General features: G+C 43.2%; 1 protein-coding gene across 4 annotated transcripts in view; it reads right to left on the bottom strand.

Annotated features, from left to right (window-relative positions):
• PHACTR1 (phosphatase and actin regulator 1) overlaps positions 1-23,372 on the bottom strand; it is a 530,355-nt gene that overhangs the window by 365,249 nt on the left and 141,734 nt on the right. The window contains exon 1 of one of the 4 annotated variants that reach the window (XM_073589969.1): positions 3,982-4,081. The exons of the other annotated variants lie outside the window; for them this stretch is intronic. The gene's annotated coding sequence lies outside the window, so the exon portion shown is untranslated. Of the gene's footprint in view, positions 1-3,981; positions 4,082-23,372 lie in introns of those variants that run through there. 4 annotated transcript variants of the gene reach the window in all.

Below are 23,372 nucleotides of genomic sequence, written 5' to 3' on the forward strand. Positions count from 1 at the left end.
TTGTATCTGTAAATTCATCTCAATTACAGATAATTAATGAATGTATTCTCATAGCAGACTACAAATCTGCTTCAATGCTGCCTACTGATTCTCACATGATTTCTGGCAAGCATTGGTCAACAGGAGGCCTTTCTCTATTCATGCTTTATTTAGTTTCTGCTCTCATTAATAACTTCATACTACAGATCACGTTGTAATGCTCCTAAAGTGCTCTTGATTGACAGCCACACTGTATATTTCTGAGAATCAATCTGCAGTAATACAAATGCTAATTTAAAACTGTTAACAGTGTATAATTTTATAAAAATCATGTTTTTTGAGCAGGAATTACCATCTGGTAGTAAAATCTATTTTTAACCCTGCGGATTGTGGCAATAACTTTCTAGATTGCTTATAATTCCATGGTTTCAAGCTTCTGGTCCTCGGCGCAGAATCTCTAACTAATACTTTGCTCATATTGGCGTCATCGTTAAAAGTTCCCTCTTAGATATTACAGATTTGTTTATTAGCGCGCCCTATCTTATAAATTATATTAAGTTTCCACTTCAGTGAATAGTTAGCAGCACCCCACTACAAGCTCTTTGATGGGTTGGAACCATGACACTATGTAATATGCAGTTGTTTGCCAAGAGTCCCAAATTTACCAGGACTGACCTTTTGTTCCTGCGCCTCTCCATTCTTGAGATATGGTCCCTTCTTCTTTTATCTAAACCTTGACTTATTAGCCAATTGTTAATGATCCTCATGAAAATGCCAGCAGAAAAGAGTTGTGGATCATGTCCCTCTTGGCTACCAAAACTAGATTATAACATAGAGTGAAGAGGGTGCCAAATGATGGAAACGTAAAGGCGCTGAGGCAGGGTTTGGCATGTTGCATATAAACATGCCCTATTATTTCTTCATCCAGAAGATACATCCTTTTACACCTTCTTCCTAGTGCAGTTATCATGCAGCTAAAGGCCCTTTTACATTTAGCGATGCACCAGCGATCCAACCAGCGATCCGACCCGGTCAGGATCGCTGGTGCATCGCTAAATGATCGCTAGTGAGCTTTCATACAGAAAGATCTCACAGCGATGCAGCAGCGACGCAGCGCACGATACTTACCATTCACACACAGCGATCCTGCGTCCTCCCGCCCGCGTCCAGCGTCGCTCGTCGTCACAGCAGGAAGTCTCAGCAGGAAGCGCCCGACGAGAAATGGAGCCGGACATTCTCGCGCGATCAGCGATGGACAGCGGGGGAGCCGGTCGCTGGTAAGTATCACACATAGCGATATCGCTAGCAATATCGCTATAACGTCACAAAACCAGTGACGTTTTAGCGATATTGCTAGCGATATCGCTTAGTGTAAAACCCCCTTAAGAATGGTTCAAGGACTAATAAAAATATAAATAAATATACTGTATGTAAAGAATCAGGTTATCACCTCTTGTTCGAGGTTCACTGTTAATATTTTAGCCCAATACGTTTTTTGCTGGGAAGGCTAAAAAGGACTGGAAACAATGTGTATGGTGGAAGGCCTAAAGATATGAAAGCCCCAGACAAGGTCAAACTGCAGAGAATGCAAAGGTTGTGATTGCATTTAGGCACCTCTGCCCCAGATTACTAGACCAGCATTATAAAGGACGCTGATACTTAAGGGCCTTGGTACATATTTTACATTGGGGCCTGGGAATTTGAACTTAAACCATGTATGATCTAATTGACCCATCAACCTTTGGAAAAAATGGTTTAACAATGGGCACCATAGACTATAAATTGAGCATGGGTGGGGTAATGCCTTTAACTTTTTGCTTGGAAGATATATCTTAAAACTGTCAGGTGCTCTTACGAGCTTACGTAGTTCCACCTAAGTCTTTCTTTCACAGTCAGGTGTAAACAGTATCGGGCTGGAGTGACATGGGCCCAACAGTAACGATTACTCTGGGGGCCTGTGTTCATTTACAAGCAAATATCACATTACCCTGATACACAAATTTATACATGCTTCTATATAGTAGTAAACTGGAATGTTTGCTAGGGGATCTCACTTTTGCACAGGTCCTCCCCGGGGAATTCACCTGTTCTTCTGTGGGCCATTACTGTGGTATTGTAATTGGCTTCTAACCTGCCAAAAGTAAGCATTAAGTTCTATTTTCAGGCCGTGTTCATATTGCCTTTGGCTCGCACGACATTGGCTCCATCAGCGCGTCCATCTGAATCAACGAAAAATAGAATTTGGGTGGAACGCCCAATGGGACCATTGACTTTAATAAGGCATACGGAGTCACTTTCTGCTGTTTCTGACCTTTATTTAGGCAGTGTCCGCTTTTGTGCTTGCCTCAAGAAGGCGGACACTGCTGAAACAAAGATCAGACACTGCACAAAATTACTCCATCAGCCTCATTAAAGTCAATGGCCACTTTGCGGTTACTGCCCCAATCCAGTTTTCAGGGCTTCAGATGGAGCCCCAACAGACCCACTGACGTGTGGCCCAAACATAATATTAACATAACCTAATCCTGTATGTATAGCGGCAGCTTTAAATGTAGAATGTGGAGAATATATTGTCTTAAGTTTTTCATTGGGAAAACAATGTTAATTTTTAAGCAACATGACCAACTAAGAAAACATCGCCCATACAAAAGTAATTTTTTCAAGATTCACTTTGTCTCTTTATTAAAATGTACGATTGAGGCTCCTTTTCACTAAACCTCCATTTCCAAACTTCTGTTTACCCGCCAAGTGATTAGTAAATATGTGTAATATCATTCGTTTTATCAAGTCTCAGAGTCTGTAATGTATTTTATTTGCAGTCAATGCTGAGACTAATTAACCAAAATGAATAATTCATCACAATGTGAACAATGGGCTTCAGTGCTAATTCACGACACATAATTCATGTCCCCACTAAAGGAGCCTGAGCCGCGCTCCTTCGGTCGCCCTAGCTCATGCATTAGTGGATTTCCTACTGCAATGCAGGCACTCTGCTGCCTTCTACATTACGGAAATGCACATTTCAGACATTAACATGTTGCTGTATAAACATAAAATTGCTAGATGAAGCGATTCCTCTATTTATAAGCCATGGTCAAATGTGCAAAATAAATCTATTTTCCCGCCTTGCTTAACAATGTAATAGATTGTTTTCCTTAATTACTCCCTGCAGAGTTCAGCTGATTTCTTCTTGTTCCAAAACTTGCACCAAACTCAACTCCTAAAAAATAAATTGTTAGTCTCCCTGGATGCATTCAGTGTAAACACACATTCACACTGGGACGTGAGCGCTGGCTTAAGTTTTGGCCCGTCTGTCCTTAATCTGAATCCAAATACTAATAGGCAATTATTCTTAATTGTGATAAAGTATATATTCAAGTCCGTCGCAATCCAAGGAACTTGACATTGCTTACCCCAATGAATCATGCGGGTAATAATATGTCTCTCTCTAGTACACTATGGTTCAAATCAACCATCGAGAGTGGGAGTAAGTACAGACTTTCTTCGTGCTTACGACAATGTCTATTCTATACCCCTGGTAATTCTGACACTCTGTACAGCCCATCATTGTGATGACCCACTAATATAATGTCAGCATTGAAAGCTCTGTCAAGTGTATTTCGGGCACAATAATGCCAGCGTTGCCTTGGAATGTGCAAAGCTGATTGGCAGTCCCATGCAAATGTGTAAAGAAAGGCATTCATTCTTGCACATCTATGACGCACAGCACTGAAGCATTGGGTATTTTTAACCATTACTGTAAGAATAGAAAATCAGCCTGTCTGTCACAGATTAATCATGAAGCTGATTAGTTTCCAAGTATAGCAAATGTTGCAATTGTTTAGCAAATCACAAAAAAATCATGAACTTATGCATACATATTTGTCACATGCCAGTGCATCACTATGCCATACTATCAGCCTATGGCATAATACTGGTCTTGCAAAAGAAGGGCCCTAGCTGCCAATTTCTGAGCTTAATGGAAAGAAACTAAGTATTTACCTGAGATGATTTCTCAACAGGTCTCCACTCATAACTGGTAAATAGTCCCCTAGACCGGTATAAAGTGAAATCTGGAGTGAGGAGCAGAAAGCGTGGTAAGGCGTCTCTGATCTATGCTGTGATCTTTCTGCAATCCCTGCAGAGCTGCAGCACACTCCTGGCTGCCTGACACTGTCTTCATTCATTCAGTCTGCACTAAGGCAAAGGCACAGGCTTCTGTGCATTCACAGAGTCATGACTTGACTCATCTTCATCATCTTCGTCATGTACTGATGTAGTTTTTAGTTGCATGATTTACCAACTAACAGCAATATAAATGTTTGAAAATATATTATTTTATATTCATGTTAGGTTTAAAGAGAACCTCAAAAAAGTGAAATACCTTGTAAAAATCACTGAGCTCCTGTGATTTTACAGCTTTTTTCCGTTTTGAGCTATGTCACTCCATTGCTGAGATATTTACCTTTGTTAGTTTTGGAGGGTCTAATGTGAAATCTCTGCTTGTAGTGCAACTGGGCGTTTCTTCAGAGTCTTTTTTGGGGGCATGCCCTTTCACCCCTCCTTCCCAGATGCTGTCAATCACAGCTTGGCAGCATCTGAGACTTTTAGATGAACTGCAATGCTATTGATAGCATCTAAGAGGGAGGGATAAAAGTGCACACCCTCTAGGAAAATGAAGAAGAAATGACAAGCTGTACCACAAACAGAGATTTCATACTTTTCACTCAAAAGTACAATTAAGCGGATCACTTCACGCAACCCTGGTCCATGGTCCGTGTCTGTGACCTCTGGCTGTGGACAGGAGCTGCATGAATTCAGGATCTTCAGGATTTCTGCTCAGATTCTGAGTAGCCAAGCTGGTGAGATGTAACCTGTGTATCACATGATGTGCCAGGGAGCCCAGAAATCCAGAACTTTTGCCAGCTGTCAGAAAGCATTGACTTGGACTATGGACCAGGGTTGTGTGAAGTGATCTGCTCATCTCTACTCAGGCAGACCAGGCAGATGTCTGGGGCCCCAACCTACAAAGGGGCCCCCTGCATCTGCAGTCCATTTATGAAGTGTCCAGAGGGTGTACAGCAGTGAATAATGCTGTGCATTGCTCTGTAGTCTGGAGCGTCTGTCTCGCAAAGCCCCTTGAGCCCCCCTGTCTCTTTCTCCCTGCAGTCAGGTTAAAAGTTGAGAGTGAGGGGGAGGTGCCGATTACAGCACAGTGACAGTGCAGGAAGATGCCTGCAGCTCTGTATGTCTTCTCCTGAGTCCTGATCATGGCTTCTGTCCTGAGAATGGATATGCCTAAGTGAAGCTGGTAAGAGCAGCAGTAACAGGTCAGAGAGCAGTGATTTACTCACTGTGCTCCCAGAGCTCTGTGCTGATTGCTGTAGGATCAAGATTCACAGCCACATACAGCAGCGATCAGCATCAGCTCTGACCACAGTCACTAATCACTGCTTGTAATGTGACAGGGCGACCTCCTGTCACTACTGTCTGGATGACACAAGACAGGGATATTGTCTGCTGAATCAGGGGATTTATGACATAGAAATAAATGAATTCCCATGTGAAACAATAAGGGTAAACCATACACATATGTAATATAGGTGTGCATATGAATCAGCGTTTTTGGTGCATTTTTTTTTGCAGCCAAAGCCGGCTCTCTTGGCAGTAAAAGCACTGCTTTCAAAACACCCATTTTTTAGAGTATGTGCAGACGATCTGGAAATGGCAGCACTTTGGACGCAGCGGACATGTGCTCCGTCTAAAGTGCTGCCATCTTTTGAACGCAGGTGATTCCACATGTGTTCATTGAACTGTGCAGAATCACCGCGTCCAATACATTGTACGGGTGAGATTTCTCTTGCGGAGACTTGCATCTATGCAAGATAAATTGACATGCTGCAGTCTGGAGAGTCGGGCTGCATGTCTGTCTCTGCGGGTGAGGTGCGGGCGTATGTGCACGCATAGTGTACATGGAATTTCTAGAAATCCCACCCACTGTGCTGAAACATCTGGGCGCTGCAGGTTGGATGCTGTGGATGTACGCAGCATCCAGAGTTTACTGACCATGGACACAGACCCTTTGAGCTTTTGCTTGTTTTTTTGTATAGTATTCATTTTGTCTACAGTACATGTTTAATGAAGTTCGTTTTATTCACCAGAAAAACAGCGTTGCGACATTTGCAGCTTTTCTAAAACTTTTTCATTGCTTTCTACGGGTGAAAAAAATTGCTGAAAGAAGTGACACGCTGCAGATTTAAAAAACGCTGCAGTTGTGAAATTCAGTCAGGAGAAAATAAAAGAGTGTTGCAGGAGATTTCTGAAAATCTCAGTCTTTGCTTGTGCTATAAAATGCTGTAAACTTCTTATTTGCAGAAGAAAAAGCTGCAGAAATTCTGAATATGAACGTGGCCAAAAGCTGCTAATTAAAGTGCCAGCAAAACATATGAGATTTCTGAAATCTTCTGCATGCGCTTGTTTTTTTTCTGACTGAATTTCTGAACTGTAGCGTTTTTTTAAATCTGTAGTGTGTCACTTCTTTCAGTGTGTTTTCACCCGTAGAAAGCAATGAAAGAATATAAAAAAGCTGCAGATATTGCAATGGCATTTTTCCCTGCAATTTTTTAAGTGGTTTTGGTGAATTAAATTATTAAGTCTCGTTCACACGTTCAGTATTTGGTCAGTATTTCACATCAGTATTTGTAATGCAGATACAGCAGTGGAACAATCAGAGGAAAAGTATAGTAGAAACACGTTACCACGTTTGTATTTCTCACCCTCCTGGTTTTGACTTGCACATACTGATGTGAAATACTGACCGAATACGCAACGTGTCAATGTGGCCTTAAACATACTGTAGACAAAGCAAACATCCTCACTTTAAAAAAAGCTGAAAAAAGTGTAAAGAACACCAGAAACAAGCTGAAAAACAGGTGTTTTGAGTGCAACATTTTTAATGCCAATAGAACAGGTTTTGGCTACTGAAAAAAATGCATGTGAACATAGCCATAGCGTTTCAGAATAAGACTATCTGTGGTGTTACATAGGACTGCAGGTGACATCTACTACATTATCTGTTCTCAGAGAGTTATTACTACTCTCTCTGGTGTTACATAGGATGAGGTCACAGTCATGTGACTGGTCACGTGAGCCGGGGAGGGCTTCTGTTCTGGAGTGTGCTGTGCATAGAGGGAATTGTATGGCGATCGGTACACAGTCCCTTCTGAAATGACAGGTGGGCATGGCAGCTGATTTGCAGTGCAGGAAAACTACAATACCGCAGGTGGGAGTATCAAAATCGGGACTGTCCCGCTGGATCCAGGACAGTTGGGAGCCCTGCAATGTTATCTGCAGTGTTAAAAAAAAATTAAGAGGGGGTTGGGGGACAACTCTTTGTCTTGGGGCTTGGGCCCCCCAATCTTTTCTGACCCTAGCAAAACTCCTGTGTAATGCAAATAGTGGCAGACCCGTTGGCTGATATAAGGCCCCTGAATATGGGAGCCACAGTGCCAGCACAGGCCCCTCTGCCACCTGTATCCGCATCCTGCTCATGTAATGTAGCCTAAATGTGTGATTTTACAATGTTAGCATTTGGGGCCCCACTTTAAACTTTTGCCTAGAGCCCCACTTTGTCTAAAACCGGCCCTGCTACTCAAAAGCAATAAATGCAAATGTCTCTTGCAATAGAGTGACACAACGTTAAAGGGAAAAATGTGTCAGAATCTGGTGAAGTTAAGGATTTTTAACAAGGCATTTAACCTCTTTAAAGTTTTGACTATCACATCAGCGAAATCTAATAGAAAAAAATATAATTGCTGTGAGTTTATTATGTTCCCATCAGTTTAGAGTATTTTCAAGTACCGGATATTGTATTCAGTAGCATGATGTGCTAACTAAAATTGGCTACTAGAATGATTAGCAGGAACACCCATCTAGGAACTAGATCACATTACACACACACCTAAATAATCAGTTATCTGATAGCCGTGGATTTACATTCTTATAGTCATCTTTGGGCTATGAAGACATAAGTTTGTTTGGTGCACTTAGTTCCTGTAGCTCTATGTGATGTTCCATGGCACCTCTGTTGGGCAATACAGGGTGTGCACAATTATTAGGTAATAGTTTAAGAGTTTGGCGTTACATGGGCATAGTAGCTAACTGTGGTTAGTTGTGAGCCCCCGTCCCCTTGCAGTGAGAGCACCCCTCTCCTTGCAGTGTGAAAATCCCGGTGCATTGTGAGCACCCCTTCATTTGCAGAGTGACACCCACTGTGTGTTGTGAGACCTCCTCCTCTTTGCAGTTTGAGCCCCTTTGTGTATTGTGAACATCATTTGCTTGCAGTGTGAGACCTCTCCTGTATTGTGAGACCCCCTCGTGTATTGTGTGCAGGGGGCAGCAGTGTGAGCTCAGCTTGCGCGCCGGCCATGACAGGGCTGTGACAGGCTGAGGGCAGCGGAGTCATGTGGGGACACGGGGGAGTGCGAGACATAGGGGAGTATGCTCGGTGAGAGGGGGGAGGATGTGGAGGAGTGGTTTGCACTCCCCTCTCCTCCTGTCTGTGGCTGCTGCTGGCTCCTCCCTCAAAGCTCCCACCGCCCCCTCCACGGCCCCCCGTGAAGTGATTACTTGCACCCGGCTCCCGCATTGTATTGTGAGCACCCTTCCCTTGCAGTGTGAGACCCTTTCTGTATTGTGAGACCCCCCCGTGTATTGTGAAATGCTGATCAAATCTCATTTTCCCCCTCAAATCTCTCATTTTCCCCTCACTCCTCTCATTTTCCCATCATGCCTCTAGGTGAAGAGCATTAAAGTGTCACAGTTTGTGAAGATATAATCAGTTATACTTGGAAAGAAAGATGTGTTTACACAAATAGTCCACTTGATGTCAGAGAGAGCTAGAGATGGCTTGATACATACACACACACATACACTCAACTTTATATATAGATGTGAGTATTTGACCATATCACCATTTTTATGCTTATTGTCCAACTCCATGCTATATAAACCTGAATGGTTATTGGATGAAGAGGATCAGGTGATGTGTATTTGTATAATGAGGGAGGGTGAAGCCTAAGGAGATCAACATCCTTTATCAAAGTGTGCAGAATTATTAGGCAGCTTGTTGTCCTCAGAAAATGGGCCACAAAAGAGATTTATCTAACTCTGAAAACTCAATAATTGTTAAAAATCTTAGAGCTCTTTCACATGAATGTATATTTGGCCCAAAAATACAATGGGGCAGTGCAGATGAGCTATTTTTTTTTACTGACCAAATCTAGTGTGAAAAAAATTGAAGCATGTTGTAGTTTCTTCCATAAATCGGATGAGACTCTCCCATTCAAGTTTATGAATGTGCAAAAAATTGGATGCCATACAGAGCCACAGCATAGCTTCTGATTTTTACAGAAATCATCTTTTAAAATAATAATTAATGTTGCTGTAAAAAACAGATTGCACGTGGACTGCACACAGATGACAAGTGATAAAAAAAATAATCCGAGTTTTCTGGATGAAACTTTGAAATGTCTTTTTTATACGCTTGTGTGAACCTCCCCTTAGAGCGCAGACAGACGGCTGTATAACTCAAGCTATGATTGCATCGCACTGCACGGACTGGCCAACCACCTCTCCTGACCTGAGCTTGACAGCGTGATGGATCTTTATACAGCTCTCAAGCTCTGGTCAGGAGAGCAGACGGCCAGTACGAGGATTGCGATGCGAACCTTGCACGAGTGATGCGGCCGTCTGTCTGCTCCCTTACAGAGAGATGCAGCACTCTTGAAATTACTAAGATATTGGGGTGTGATCACAGAACCATCCAAAGTTTTGTTTAAAATAGTCAACAGGTTAACAAAACAAGTGTTGAGAAAAAAGACACACAAAGACTTGAGAAGTATCAACCAAGAATACACTATTCTCCAGTGCTGTTATATTCCAGAACTGCAACCTCTCTGGAGCACCAGGAGTACAAGGTGTCCACTGCTCAGAGACATGGCCAATGTAAGTAAGGTTGTAACCTTACCAACACAGTGATCACGATGCTTAAGCTGAAATGTAAAGATTGGGCAGAGAAACATCTGAAGACAGATTTTTGAAAAGTATTATGGACTGAGGAGATAAAAGTGACTCTTGAAGGCACAGACTTCCACTTTGATTTAGATGCCAGCAAAGTGAAGGTGGGGTACTACTTTGGGATGGTGTAATTGAAGATGAGCTAGTTGGATCTTTTCGGGTTGAAGATAGACTCAAAATCAACTCCCAAACTTACTGACACTTTGTTCAAGTACTGGTACAGGAAAAAGTCTGCATCTTTCAAGAAAACCATGATTTTTATGCAGGACATTGCTCAATGGCATGCATCAAAGTCTTCCACTGCTTAGCTAGCCAGTTAAAGCCTTAAAGATGGAAGAGTAATGACATGGCCCCTTCCTCACCTGACCTGAACCCTATTGAGAACTTGAAGACCTTTCAGTACACGTCTCTGAACAGTGTCTGGGAGGATGTGGTTGGTGCTGTTCAAAAAGTTGATCAATAACAGATGGAAAAATACATTTCTGACATTTAAAAAAAAATATCATTTGCCAATATAACCACCCTTCATAAGACTGTTATAGAAAAGAAAGGGGGATATGTCACTGATATTTTTTTTTTGGAAATGTCAGAATTGTATATTTGTACATTTTCAGTTGTTTGGTTCACACTTTATTGTTTGCACTTTCGCTAATGAAAATAAACAAGTGAGATGGGAAATGGATGTTTTTCATTTAGTTGCAAAATACTTCTGTCCAATTGTAAGGGAGGGACAGGACTGTAGTTGTGACCTGAACAATTGCTATGTCCATGTCCAGTCCTTCCGCTACAGAAAAATATACTCTTCTCTTCTGCATACCTGCATCTCCAGAATCAGTCTCTCTTCCAGGTGACCCCCAGCAATGGAGACACAGTCGGAGTTAAATTTAACACTTTCTTTACTGAGTATTTCACACGTTACATCCACAGTTGGTACATTGTGACATTTGCTTGTTTCCTCATCTTTCCCTTTCGGGCTGTCACTTCTGTGCAGTACATGCCCGGACCGGACAGTCCTAGACTGCTCCCCAGTTACTTCCTGGTCTATCCATGCCATGATGACCATTCCTTCTACCTGTTTCGCCCCAGACTCGAAATCATCAGTCACCAGGTTTGGTTGCCTCTGGTAAAGCATCCGACCCGTCTGTACAGAACCTGTCGAAGTCCGAGCTGCCTTCACTTCAGCTGTGTAATAATCTGCAGGTACTGAGGATGTCATCACGGATCAGTGAGAGATCAAGAATTAAAGGGTTTATTTACAGGAGTTAGACTCCCCACACAGGGAGAAGTAGTGGGGGATAAAAGTGACAGGGTAAACAGTAAAATGGTAAAATAGATGGGGAAAACTATGAAACAGTAATGCAGAGTTGAAATTGATTAAAAGGGAATTCTTGTAACTTATCAGTCTGGTGAAAGCTTGATTGCAGGGTCTCGTTCTCCCATGTTGTCACCGTCAACAGCGGCGCTTGAAGTCTCTGTAGTCTTTAATCTGAGTGAAAATGGGAACTCCGGGGTTAAAGCAGGGAGCAGGGAAATGCTATGGACCTGAGTCTCCCCTGCTCTAAGTCTCTGTATGAAACGCTAACAGTCTCTCTGCAGGAAAGATGCTGCGCACACTGGAAAGTCTCTATGTCACTCTCCGGGGCTCTGGCCTGTCATTGCGCTCAGGTCACTGTCTTTGCACTGTCAGGGGGAAAGCCTCCTCCGGTCACAGCGGCTACCGAGTCCACGTACTCACAGACAGCGCTTTCTATAATTCGTCCTTCAGTTCCAGTTCTCTGACGGGGAGTTCTCGCACTCCTGGAGTGCGGTTTTGCAGCCTGCTCTCTGTGTGACACGCGACTCTCTGTCCCTGATACGCTCTGATTTTGCGACTTCAGCCTGCTCAGCTTTTGGTCCACCGCCCCATCTGTTCCCCCACTGCCCCTTACAGTCACATGGTCCAGTCGGTCAAGATCAGCAAGTCTTCCCCTGGCAACCCTGCTGCTCAGCTATGTGGTTCCGGACACGGAGCAGGAGAAGTAACCCCCTTCTGACTCTTCTTCCTCTTCACCCCCTTACAGCTGTCCAGCCAACTCCTGCCCTAAACGCATCGGCCCAGGTGACAAGTCGCCACATCTTTCCTTTTCTGTATTGGCCCACTGCTATAACACACAGTGGCTGTGGGTAACATGGGCTGCAGCGCTTGAACGTTGCGTGGCTGGAAAGCTGTCCGGGCTATAGCCCATGTGGACACTAGGGCACCCTGGCCCCATCTGACCTAACTTCCTACTAGGTCCCTGCTTACTACCCGACAGCCCCTCCTACACTTAACCCTCTATGAACGTTGTATCAGCTATACCTATAGAGCCCACTAGTATGCCCCATCTAGTGGCCCGCAATAGAACTACACTTACCCATGACTATGTAAACTATATACTAAAGTGCCTTCCTCTAATGTCCTCAAAAGGATGTACTAACTTACCCTAACGGCACATACACAACAGGCACATTATATTATGCAATAATATAATACAGAAACGCAAGACAATATGTTACAACTTTCTACACAATGGTATCACACACATGTGGCAATACCATTAAAGACGAGCGATAATACATATTTCTATGTAGCAGTACCGCAGACGTTAATCATAAACATAACTTAACAATATATACACAATAACATAGGAGGGACAATCTGAGGAAAAGAAGCAAGAAATACTTCATATTTCAATCCCTTACACAATAATTCTGCACACAGAGATATTCTTCTAATAAACACAAAACCTAACTTTTACTTTTCCTAAATATTCATGTTTATGTTCGGATTGCCCAACATCGCTGCAGTTGTTCAATAATAAAAACAGTCATCAAAAATACAAATGACCTAATAATTGTGCTCACAGTGTATATTATGCATGTGTTCTTGGTTTCATCTAAGGGTGTTGAAAATATCTAGCGCACATGGCATCTCATAGGGTAATTGCAGAATTATAGGTCTATGTAGATACAGTAAGGCCTAAGACTTTTCTGTGCTCTGCCCTCCTCACATTGGATGTGCCATTATATGTTGGCACCTATCACTTCACACGGTATACCGTCATATATGTACTATAATTATACCATTATAATGCTTGTATTTTGGCATAACACCGACTAGTATTTTATTCTTCCATTTCTTCAAGATTACAACGATCTGCAGGGCTACCAACATACAATGCAAAAATAATATACTGTATAGTTTATATATTGTACTGCCATACAATTCCTAAGCAAATACCATCATATAGTAACCAAATAACATTTTCATATATAAAACAAATATTAACAGTGCCATACAATGTCTACCTAATACTGCTATACAGGTCCTTGCTGGTCACTAGTCTCAGGCGCTATATCATCAATGTTGCCCCTCAGTAGGGGGAAGCTGATGCACTCTTTGTGACCAAACAGGTTGCATACCCCTGACATCTGCCCCGTACAGGTTGCAGATCCCTAACATCTGCCTGTTACAGGTTGTATACCCCTAACATCTGCTCGTTACAGGTTGTATACCCCTAACATCTGCACCGTACAGGTTGCATTATCCCCGTAACATCTACCCCGTACAGGTTGCATACCCCTAACGTCTGCCCTGTACCTGGATGCGGCATTACCGTGCTGTTCAGCTTAGTATTATCTAGAAGAAAATAAAACTTGGTGTACTTTTATTCATTTTGCACCACATACAATGCATGATTTACAGTTCTGGAAGGATAACGGAAGACTTTAGCCACTGGAGGCGCTACTCTATCCCTTTCTGATATACTACAGTGTTGTACTTTAGAAGATTAATGATATTTGAAAACTGCCAATAATTAAAAATGTATTGAACAAGTATCCAAGTTTTTAGTAAAGAGAAAAAATTACCAATGTCCATAATAAATAAATGCAATATTTCACATCAGCTGGCAACATCAGTAGCCACTAACCACACTCATCAATTTAATTGTACCACATCTGCAGCATAGGCATCACTACTTATCTTAAAATACCTACTTAATTATTTAAATTTTTTTTTATAAAATCAGCAATAGAAAATATGAGTAACCGCAACAAGCAGAGAGAATCATTTCCAAAATGGGATCTGTGCTAATCACATTGCCAGTCTGCACTTAACACATAACAGCACAAACAATATTCTGCTGAGATTAACTTCCCTGGCTACGAGCCCAAAAAGGAAAAAATATAATGAGAAGACATAGAAATTTGCAGTGTATATATATTACAAATGGAGATGGAAAATTCTGAAAAATATCACAAGTACCAAATGTATCACTATTTTATCTGACTTTTAATGCACAATGTTTTTTTTGTACATTTGTATGTTTCAAATATTATGCAGCTGGAACTAGGTAGGAAGACTATGCTTTAGGCTTAAAGGGATCCAGGCAGGTCCCCCATGGCCTCCAATCCAGCAGCATTCAGCTATGAGTGATTAAACTCCCACCCTAACCAGCCCTGTATAACATAATTCAGTTAAATAAATGATTTAAAAAAGCATTAATAACCTCTGCATTTCCTATGCTAATAAGAGCTTTGACTAGTCAATGGTGCGTTAGTTCCCCAGATTAGTCAGCCCCTTCTCCATGTCATCACGACCCTGTGGGCATGATAACATAATTTGCATGAACCAGCTCATGCGCCGCTCATTCCGGCAGCATCACTGTGTCTCTGAGGCCATGTGTTCGCTTTCCAGCTTCACTAAGCATGACCGGAAGCCGTCTTCTGAACATCTTGACATGTGCAGTGTGCACCTCTGTAGCTGGGAAGCATACACCCAGCTTCAGAGATGCACTGCGCATGACCGGAGGCCATCTTCTGAACATGCGCTGTGCTTGTCTTTGAATCCAGGAAGTGTACACCATGTGTCACGATATGTGACTGGCCCTGTGTGGCGTGACCCGACGATCGGTCAGTCACCAAACAACTGGACAAACAAGGGGACAGCGGGGACACAATTATAATGGTGGGCCCTGCTATAGTGAACGGGGAAAGGGACACCTCCTGCACTCCGCTGCGGCTGAGTCCTAGACTAACCTGATATCCCGATACGGCTTCTCTAAAACTATCGCCGAGCAGGATACCTTGTCCTTCACTTACCCTACACCTATCCCTCACTAGGGAATTGGTAAGTGCGGTCACTGGTCCCACTGCTGCACTAATAAAACACCAAGGGGAGATACAACAGACAGGGTTAAAACAACACTTAGCTTTCTCTGCTGCCAATGCACCGTGCAACAGAGTAAGGCTCCTGAACTCAGCTTTCAGCAGAATCACCACTGCTCCAGAAAGCTCGTCTTTTCAGCAGAACCACCACTGCTCCAGGTAGCTCCTGTCTTCACCACGGTTGGTATCCAAAAAAGGACCTGTCATAACCAACAGTCAGCTGATGCACCAGGTGACCTTATATAGGAAGGTGGGAGTGGTCACCACCAGCAGACTAACTAAACATGTAGTAACACCAGCGGCCACTGGGGGGAAAAACTGACATTAACCCCCGATGGCCAGAAAGGAAAAAAGTTTATATCTGAGAAGCCCAAACTGACACAGATCCAAAAATGGATCGTGACACCATGCTTCAGAGACACATTTGTGCCACCCCTGAGGGTTCAGTTGCCACAGAGGTACTGCACCTCCTCCTGAGGTGTGGTACCCCACCATCCAGGTGAGTTGGAGGCTCCTAACCACGCTCCAACACTCGCATCCCACACAATACGGTAGTTCAGCAAAGCCACATTGCGGCTCTCTGCTTGGAGTGTAGCAGAGCACCTTTGGTGGCTGCCTGCTTGGAACACAAAACGTGCTGTGAGGTGGGTGGAGTTTAGAATACATAAAAGAGTGGGAAGGTTTAGGATTTTGGAATCAGTCAGTCGGGGAGTCACTCAGAGAGGAATGAGGAAGGAAGATCCCTGAGAGAGAGGGATGGAGGAAGGAGTGCTGCAGCTGCCTCAGTGATCTGAGCCAGCTGGCACAGGAAAGGAAAGAAGGAGAAAGACATTGAACAGAAACCTGATCTTCCATAAGAAGGAAAGACTAGTACGGAACGTAGGAGTAAAAGGGAACAGAGGATGTGGGTTAGAGAAAGAACCCTGCCTAGAAGTTCTAAGCGCAAGGCTGGGGCCCGGTCCCCGAGGTTGTATGGACACTAATGGTTCTGCAGCAGACACTGGTGGAGTAGTGGGCTGTAAATGCACTACTCCCATCTATGATTTGGGGGCACAACAGCAACATTGATAGTGAGCCGGGATTAAGGAGTAAGGAGTCCCCGAAGCAGGCTACAGCTGTCTGCTGTACAAGTAGAGTTCTTGGGAACATCTGTCAGGAGGCACTCCAGTGTAACTCAGTACTAGGAGATCTTCACACTTAAAGGCGCTATAAGAGGAGACGTTCAGAAAGGTACATGTTGGCGGAGCGTTGGAAGGGAGCATTCCATCTGGCCTGGAGGTTGATGGAGCCTCTGACCCGGAGGACACAGTATGGAGGCAGGCACTGGTGTGTACAACAGACTGTGAGTAAAACTTTGGAACTACAAGCCCCGGTGTCCTCCATTCATTCCTGCGCCAACACACCTGGTACCGCTACATCTGGGTACCAGCTTCTACACTGCCCACGCCTCTTAGCTACCCCTACATCCACACTGCCCTGGGACTACAGCTCCGCCTGTGGGGAGCTTCACCATCTTGGCTGCAGCACACCACCAGTCCCAGAGGATCTGAATGCAGCGTCGGCTTAACCCCTTCATGACCCAGCCTATTTTGACCTTAATGACCTGGCCATTTTTTGCAATTCTGACCAGTGTCCCTTTATGAGGTAATAACTCTGGAACGCTTCAACGCATCTTAGCGATTCTGAGACTGTTTTTTCGTGACATATTGGGCTTCATGTTAGTGGTAAACTTAGGTCAATAAATTTTGCGTTTATTTGTGAAAAAATCAGAAATTTGGCGAAAATTTTGAAAATTTCGCAATTTTCAAATTTTGAATTTTTATTCTGTTAAACCAGAGAGTGATGTGACACAAAATAGTTACTAAATAACATTTCCCACATGTCTACTTTACATCAGCACAATTTTGGAAACAATTTTTTTTTTTGTTAGGAAGTTATAAGGGTTAAAAGTTGACCAACGATTTCTCATTTTTACAACAATATTTACAAAACCATTTTTTTTAGGGACCACCTCACATTTGAAGTCACTTTGAGGGGTCTATATGGCAGAAAATACCCAAAAGTGACACCATTCTAAAAACTGCACCCCTCAAGCTACTCAAAACTACATTCTAGGAGATTATTAACCCTTCAGGTGCTTCACAGGAACTAAAGCAACGTGGAAGGAAAAAATGGACATTTTATTTTTTGCAATACAAATTTTCTTTTATCATTAATTTTTTTCATTTTCACATGGGCTACAGGATAAAATGGATCCTAAAATTTGTTGGGCAATTTCTCCTGAGTACACCGATACCTCATATGTGGTCATAAACCACTGGTTGGGCGCACGGCAGGGCTCGGAAGGGAAGGAGCACATTTGACTTTTTGAATGGAAAATATGCTGGAATATTTAGCGCTTGCCATGTCGCGTTTGGAGAGTCGCTGTGCGCCTAAGCACTGGAGCTTCCCCACAAGTGACCCCATTTTGGAATCTAGACCCCCCCCAAGAAACTTATCTAGATGCATAGTGATCACTTTGAACCCCCAGGTGCTTCACAAATTGATCCGTAAAAAAAAAGTACTTTTTTTCACAAAAATTATCTTTTAGCCTCATTTTTTTCATTTTCACGTGGGCAACAGGATAAAATGGATCCTAAAATTTGTTGGACAATTTCTCCTGAGTACACCAATACCTCATATGTGGTCATAAACCACTGTTTGGGCGCACGGCAGGGCCCGGAAGGGAAGGAGCACCATTTGACTTTTTGAATGGAAAAATGGAAAATTCGCTCCAATCGTTATCGGACACCATGTCGCGTTTGGAGAGCCCCTGTGTACCTAAACATTGGAGCTCCCCCACAAGTGACACCATTTTGGAAACTAGACCCCTTAAGGAACTTATCTAGATGTGTAGGGAGCACTTTGAACCCCAAAGTGCTTCACAAAAGTTTATAACGTAGAGCAGTGAAAATAAAAAATCATTTTTTTTCCTCAAAAATGATTTTTTTGCACGCTATTTTTTATTTTCACAAGGGTAACAGGAGAAATTGGACCACAAAAGTTGTTGTCCAGTTTGTCTTGAGTACGCTGGTACCCCATATGTGGGGGGGAACCACTGTTTGGGCGCACGGCAGGGCTCAGAAGGGAAGGCGTTTCATTTGACTTTTTTAAATGAAAATTAGCTCCAATTGTTAGCGGACACCATGTCGTGTTTGGAGAGCCCCTGTGTGCCTAAACTTTGGAGCTCCCCCACAAATGACCCCATTATGGAAACTAGACCCCCTAAGGAACTTATCTAGATGCATAGTGAGCACTTTGAACCCCCAGGTGCTTCACAGAAGTTTATAACGCAGAGCAGTAAAAATAAAAAATCTTTTTTTTTCTTAAAAAAAATATTTTTAGTCCGCAATTTTTTATTTTTACAGGGGTACCAGGATAAATTGGACCCCAAAAGTTGTTGTACAGTTAGTCCTGAGTACACTGGTACCCCATATGTGGGGGGGGACCACTGTTTGGGCACACATCGGGGCTCAGCAGGGAGGTAGTGACATTTTGACATGCTGACTTTGATGGCATGGTCTGAGGGTGTCATGTTACATTTGCAGAGCCCCTGTGTGCCTAAACAGTAGAAACCCCCTGCATGTGACCTCATTTTGGAACCTAGACCCCCCAAGGAACTTATCTAGATGTGCGGTGAGCACCTTGAACCCCCAAGTGCTTCACAGAAGTTTATAACGCAGAGCCATGAAAATAAAAAATCATTTTTTTTCCTCAAAAAAAAGATTTTTAGCCCGCAATTTTTTTTCACAAGAGTAACAGGATGAATTGGACCCCAAAAGTTGTTGTACAGTTTGTCCTGAGTACGCTGGTACCCCATATGTGGGGGGAACCACTATTTGGGCACACGTCAGGGCTCGGAAGGGAAGTAGTGACATTTTGAAATGCTGACTTTGATGGCATGGTCTGCGGGCATCATGTTACATTTGCAGAGCCCTTGATGTACCTAAACTGTGGAAACCCCCCACAAGTGACCCCATTTTGGAAACTAGACCCCATAAGGAAGTTGCCTAGATGTGTGGTGAGCACATTGAACCCCCAAGTGCTTCACAGAAGATTATAACGCAGAGCCATGAAAATAAAAAATAATTTTTTTTCCTCAAAAAATGATTTTTTAGCTCGCAATTTTTTATTTTCACAAGGGTAACAGGAGAAATTGGACCCCAAAAGTTGTTGTACAGTTTGTCCTGAGTACGCTGGTACCCCATATGTGGGGGGAACCATTGTTTGGGCACATGTCAGGGCTCGGAATGGAAGTAGTGATGTTTTGAAATGCAGACTTTGATGGAATAGTCTGCGGTCGTCATTATGTTTGCAGAGCCCCTGATGTGCCTAAATAGTGGAAACCCCCCACAAGTGACCCCATTTTGGAAACTAGACCTTCCAAGGAACGTATGTAAGATGTGTTGTGAGCACTTTGAACCCCCAAGTGCTTCACAGAAGTTTATAATGCAGAGACGTGAAAATGAAAAAATCATTTTTTTCCACAAAAATAATTTTTTAGCCCCCAATTTTTTATTTTCCCAAGGGTAACAGGAGAAATTAGTCCCCAAAAGTTGTTGTGCAATTTTTCCTGAGTACGCTGATACCCCATATGTTGGGGTAAACCACTGTTTGGGCACACGTCGGGGCTTGGAAGGGAGGGAGCACCGTTTGACTTTTTGAACGCAAAATTGGCTGGAATCAATGGTTGCACCATGTCACGTTTGGAGACCCCCTGATGTGCCTAAACAGTGGAAACCCCTCAATTCTAACCCCAACCCTAACCCCAACACACCCCTAACCACAGCCCTAACCCCAACACATCCCTAACCACAAGCCTAACCCTAATTCCAACCCTAACCCTAATTCTAACCCTAATTCCAACCCTAACCCTAATTCCAACCCTAACCCTAATTCCAACCCTAACCCTAATTCAACCCTAATCCTCTTTCCAACCCTAACCCTCTTTCCAACCCTAACCCTCTTTCCAATCCTAACCCTAACCCTCTTTCCAACCCTAACCCTCTTTCCAACCCTAACCCTCTTTCCAACCCTAACCCTAACCCTCTTTCCAACCCTAACCCTCTTTCCAACCCTAACCCTAACCCTCTTTCCAACCCTAACCCTCTTTCCAATCCTAACCCTAACCCTCTTTTCAACCCTAACCCTAATGGAAAAATAAAAATATTTTCTTTATTTTATTAGTTGTGCCTACCTATGGGGGTGATAATCGGGGGTTTATTTACTTTTTCTTTCATTTTGATCACTGTGAGAGTGATCAAAATGAAAGAATGGAATCTGCAGCCAGCAGATTCGGGCGGGCGCACTGCGCATGCGCCCACCATTTTCCAAGATGGCGGCGCCCATCATCCGGACCCAAGGGACACCAGGAGGGACGGGGGGACTCAGGAGGTACCGGGGGGTGAAGGGGGATCGGAGGCTGGCGGGGAGCAGAGGGAATGGGAGGGGGGCAGATGATGACAGCGGCGGCAGATCGCCGCTGTCATTCAGTTGCAGGGGGGGCGATCGCTGGTGGGGGGGTGGAATCGGTGTCTCCAGCCATGTCCGATGCTACAGCAGCATCGGCCATGGCTGGATTGTAATATTTCATCATATTTTCATTGATGAAATATTACTATCGCTCTGATTGGCTTTTAACAGCCAATCAGAGCGATCGTAGCCACGTGGGGGTGAAGCCACGCCCCCTGTGGCGAAGAACAAAGCCCCCTGTATCTGCGGGTCAGGTGACCTTTCAGTGACCTAGGTCACCCGACCCGCAGGGGGGCTTTAAAGTCATGACGCCACATAGGCGTCATGGGTCGTTCTGGCACGACTTTTCATGACGCCTACGTGGCGTCAAAGGTCGTGAAGGGGTTAACATCTCCCTTGCCGAGCACCACAGGTGGCGTCACGAACTATTCATCAATTCGACTTCATTGTTCTTTCACCCCCCTTTTGCCATGGAGCCCCAGGGCCACGGACGGGGTCACAGCTTCCGTGACAACTCCCATCGAGATCAACGGGCCCGGTGCCGAGTACCCCGATAGCCCTGGCCGGGGCGCTCCACATTGATGCTGCCAGAATGAGCGGCACTCGTGCACAGTTTTGCATGAGCTGGCGATGTGGCCTGATAACATGGAAAGAGGGCTGACTAGTCAAAGCCCTCATTAGCGTAGGAAAAGCGGAGGTTAAAAATACTTTTTTAAAGCATTTATTAAACTGATTTATGTTATACAGGGCTGGTTAGGGAGGGAGTTTAATCACTCATAGCTGATTGCTGATGACTTGGAGGCCAGCAGGGACCTGACAGGTTCCCTTTAATCTCTTGTATGTGTGCATCACCTTTTGGTGAAATGTTTAGCATTTCTGTGAACAATAAGACACAATGTGATCATACATTTCCTGCTTGTTTGAAGTGAGAAACTTTACAACATCCACATTTAAGTGTCATAACAAATGAGCCTGTGAGGGTTTTGCATCATTTCTGCTCTGCAGTACTATCAAAGCTAACCCCATCACTTACAGCCGAATGAGAGAGTTAATATCATGCTAGGGATTATAATATGTAATCATATTGTCATTCACAGTGAGGTTCAAGGGAAATCAGCACTGCATGAAAACAGCCGCCACTTACGTTTAGTAACATCAAATACATGTGCCGCTGCAAGTAAAAATACATTATATAGGAATTTCATGGTAGATTTCTGTTACCCACAAATACATCAATTGTTCCATCACGTTCTGAAAAGACAGCAATTCTTAAATATACGCTGCATGGCTGATACAGCTGATAATCCGCACATAATGAAGCATTTCGCAGTGTCCCCAATGACTATACATGCCACTTATCCATGCAGCTTGCCTTCGTATTCTCCAGATAAAAAGTCAACATTCTTATTAAGACGTTGATGACAATTTTGTAATTACAACTGACTAATCAGAAACTAAGTAATGCTATTAATTCTAAGTAAATGAAAAGACTGTGCCATGTGTGCATATTACAGGCTATTAGTTACTGGCTGGGAGCAGAAATCTGTGTAATCCTAGTCTATAATGGGAAAAAGTGTATAGCAATGCAATGTTCTGCTGGATAACGTACACCATGGTGTGATATATTTCATAAACTACAATGATCGGAAAGGGATCCCAACAATGATTTATGGTAATCTGAACAGGTATTAGTATTACTGGTTATAGCACATGTTGATCTTCAGGATCTACTTTGCACCTATAAAACAAAAACAAAAATGGCCTGCACAACTTAAAGGAGATATCCAGAACTTAAAAAAAGAAAAAAAAATGTGTCTAAGCACAAGCAGGAAGGTAGTTACAACCTACCTGCCTGTTGTACCCGGCACCTTTCAGTCAGAGTGACGTCGAAAGTCTGGCACTGTCAACAGAGCAAAGCGGAAAAGCAACCACCGCTCTGTCAACATGACATCAACAGAAGTCAATGAACTGCCAACAAGAGCGGTCAGTGACAGCTCTGTGTGCCCAAGGAGAACAACAGGTCGCAACTACCTGCCTATTAGTACCTAGGCACGTTTTTTTCCCAAAGTCTCGGATATCTACTTTAATTACTAAATTAATATGCAGAAGCACAAATATGCTGTTGTAGCCTATATACACATATATACACACACATATACACTGTGCATCAGCACACTACGATTAATAAATACGTGAATTCCACTTTTGCTATAGATGTAAAAACTTGTCGTGGTTGGATGGCGTTTACACTTTTTTGTTAACACTGTTAACTAGGTACCCCACATTTTTCGCAATTTTGGAATTTGTGTAATTCTTAATTGCAGTGCGCTAATGAACAGTGTATATATACTACATTGCATTTAGGTTTCACAGCAGGGAGGAAGTAAAGGTCTGCAGTAATACGAGTGTCTTCTTACTCTTACCGCACAATAAAATGAATACAATGTTCAGTCCTTTAAGTGAATGAAGCTAATAAATAGCAATACATTACGAACTTTCCAGTATTTTCAATATTCCCTACTAGATTACGCTCAACAAAAAACAGACTTTTGATAGAATTAGTAAGAAAAGCCAGGAACAAATCCCTCTAGCGTTTGTTAACCCCTTACCTACAATTG

This window comes from Dendrobates tinctorius, unplaced genomic scaffold, assembly GCF_039654945.1.
Source record: "Dendrobates tinctorius isolate UK_male_01 unplaced genomic scaffold, ASM3965494v1 ptg000115l, whole genome shotgun sequence".
NCBI classification, from domain to species: domain Eukaryota; kingdom Metazoa; phylum Chordata; class Amphibia; order Anura; family Dendrobatidae; genus Dendrobates; species Dendrobates tinctorius.